Source organism: Elgaria multicarinata, chromosome 3 (assembly GCF_023053635.1).
Source record: "Elgaria multicarinata webbii isolate HBS135686 ecotype San Diego chromosome 3, rElgMul1.1.pri, whole genome shotgun sequence".
Classification (NCBI taxonomy): Eukaryota; Metazoa; Chordata; class Lepidosauria; order Squamata; family Anguidae; genus Elgaria; species Elgaria multicarinata.
The window spans coordinates 146,162,874-146,165,788 of record NC_086173.1 but is presented as its reverse complement, the minus strand read 5'-3'; the positions used below and the strand labels follow the sequence as shown (position 1 = coordinate 146,165,788).

The 2,915-nt window shown below is 45.7% G+C and overlaps 1 non-coding gene across 1 annotated transcript; it reads left to right on the top strand.

Moving 5' to 3' along the window:
• The first annotated feature begins 2,400 nt into the window (after positions 1-2,400).
• On the top strand, positions 2,401-2,488 carry TRNAY-GUA (transfer RNA tyrosine (anticodon GUA)). The gene is given in 2 exon segments: positions 2,401-2,437; positions 2,453-2,488. It is a non-coding gene; the product is annotated as a tRNA-Tyr (tRNA).
• The last annotated feature ends 427 nt before the right edge of the window (positions 2,489-2,915 follow it).

Genomic DNA, 2,915 nt, shown 5'->3' with positions numbered 1-2,915 from the left:
AGGATGGTAGACTAGAAAGGCCATTGCTCTGATCCAGCAAGGATTTGCTCATGTTACTTGCAGGACAGCAGCCCCACTGAATCTCTCAAGGACCATAGTGGGAGCAGGAGTAGAAACATCCAGTCACCAGGAACTTGGGTGGCTTAAGAGGGCAGGAAGGAAGGTTCTCCTGCTGCTGTGTAAGCACTGTTCTTTGTAGGGCCTGGCTGAGGCCTCCTCTTACTCCAAGGGTAGGTAACATGTGCCCCTCTAGATGTTTTGTTCTACAACTCCCATGATCCCTCATCATTGGCTATGCTGGCTAGGGCAAATGGGAGTCGTAGGCCAAAACAGCTGGAAGGCCTCAAGTTGCCCACCCATGCCTTATTCTTTCATGCCTTTTCCAGCTCAGGGCCAAAATTGGAGTGATACAGTCCACTACACACAACATCATGTTTAATTCAACTCTTAGCTCCCTCAGCCACATCACACATTCAGTGCCCCTTGGCTTGTGATGCTCTCAAGCTGAGATGGAGGTGGACTAGGAGCACAGGCTGTGCAGCTTCTGCAGAGTTTTCCCTCATTGGTGAGCTCCCAAGTTAGCTATAATTTGTAGCTAGGGGCTGAGCTGTTGTTCTACACACAGAGAGACAGAGGAACATGGGAAGCCGCCGTATACTGAATCAAACCATTGGTCCATCTGGCCCAGTATTGTTGACACTGACTGGCAGTAGTTCTTCAGGGTTTGAGGTACAGCCCTACCTGGAGATGCCAGGGATCAAATCTGGGACCTTCTGCATACAAATAATGTACTCTACCAGGGAGCTACCTTGCCCCACCAGCCATAGGCATAATTTCATTAGCCTAGTCAGTTGTCATAACAGAGGGTCCTTACACCAGAAAAAAATAATGTATTTTGTCAGTGTTTCTGTAGTCTCCCTACTAATGAGAAAAAGAAGAAAAAAGGTACCCGTGCTCAGATACATGCTGACTGAAAAGTTAATTATTGAAAGAATTGTCGCATTTAATTTTTAACCACTCTGATCCCTCCCTCTAATATCGAACTCAGATGGTGAGTGCCAACAGAAATGGAGTGAAAACGGGACTGCAGAGAAACAAGAGTGAGACATCACCATGCTCGGGAGAAATACAAAAAAAAAAAAAAAAGTTTTAAAACAATACATAAACCTAAGGGGGTGCCTTCCCAAAACAGCCCAATGAGGACTGAACATGCTCATAGCCATGAAATGGTGCCACTTGAATGAAGTGGAAGAGGAGTGCAAAGCCCTGCGTGGAGGGAATGGCAGGCTGGAACCCTGGACAGAAGCACTCCTATTAGTAGGGAGGATACACCGTAAGCTTATGTTGCCTATCCAATTTCCATTCAATATTAATGTCTAATTCTCTAAAATATCTTTGATCCTGGGCTTCCATTCTCAAGGGGACTCTCAGGGTGGCCAACAAACCTATTACCATCATCGAATAAAACAGGCGACCTCTTTCCGCTCAAGGGTAAAAGGCATTCCGTATGTGCGCCCAGCCTGAGACGAGAGAGGTAATGACCCTTGTAATGCTATACATTCCTTCGAACTCCACGATTCTAAGGTTCGGAGTTCCAGGCAGAAGAACCAGAGCGGCTTGCTGTGTCCCATCTACATGGCGCCATCGTGTGGCGGAAAGGTGGGATGGCAGTTAGCTTCCCTGGTTGGGCTGAGCTGAGCTTGCGGGCTTTATTTGTACTTCTAAAAACTTGCTCCTGCAGGGCAGGGTCCGATCGAACCTGATCTTGGCTTGCAGACATGATTGAATTAACCTTCTCAGCTCATCGCATCAAGTTTTAAAGTCATTTTACTTCACAGGCAGGAGTTTTTCCAAGGAGAACTCCCTGCTTGCTGTTAGTGTTTTCACAAACAGTCCTGCCACACTGGATGGACCTATTTTGGGGGCAGGGCTCAGCACCTTGGATAGCTCCTGCAGAGTTCTGGCTGGACTGAAACCCAGAATGGATTCACAGCCCCACCGAAATTGGAGCCACCAGCCTCCACTGATCTAGTCAAATTGGTTCGGCAGCACGACTGCCATCCTGTGCACACTTGCCTCAGCCCGATCGAGCACACAGGAACTTGCAAGTAAACTTGCACGACAGACATCGTCTATTCTTGTTGGTCTACCAAAGAGTCCCCACCCACCCGGCCAGATTAAGTTGTTCGGGTTTGCACATCACGGTTGAAATGAATGGAGTGGCTTTAGCGTTCGCCACGTGCACATTAACTTGTCTTCATCGTATAGAAACGATCCAGATACACTTTTGTTATTACATGGACAAAAATGTAATATCTAACAAAGGAAGTCCAAGAAACAAAAATAATAACTTCTAGGTAAAGGTTCTTATCCGCCCTGAATCAGTTTCAACGTCACATCCCTTCGATAGCTCAGCTGGTAGAGCGGAGGACTGTAGAACGTTTAATGAGTCATCCTTAGGTCGCTGGTTCGATTCCGGCTCGAAGGAGATATTTTTATTTTATTCCATGGCTACAAGATAGACGCAGAGTATATCAAACGTGTCCCAATCCCCACAAAACAAGCAAACAACTCTGTATTTTTATTTTTAAGATGTTATCAAAGGTTTAAGGCGATGGAGCTACAAACCTAACATTCAGAAATGCTTTCAGCCCGATCTACACCAAGCAGGATATAACATATTAAAAATGGTATGGAAATGGTATATGTAATGTGTCCTGGGCCTGAACAGTTGTCATAACGATTATAAACTGTTATAAGCAGTAGTGTAGATCCTGCCTCGGTTTTTTAACCATTAGGTCGGGCTGGGTGAACGCCCTCGTATTTCTGGAAGAATACGATGTAAGTTTCTAAACAAAGGACAGAAAAATGAACATTTTCATATGTCTCTATTTTCCGTTCCTGGGTTTGAGCCT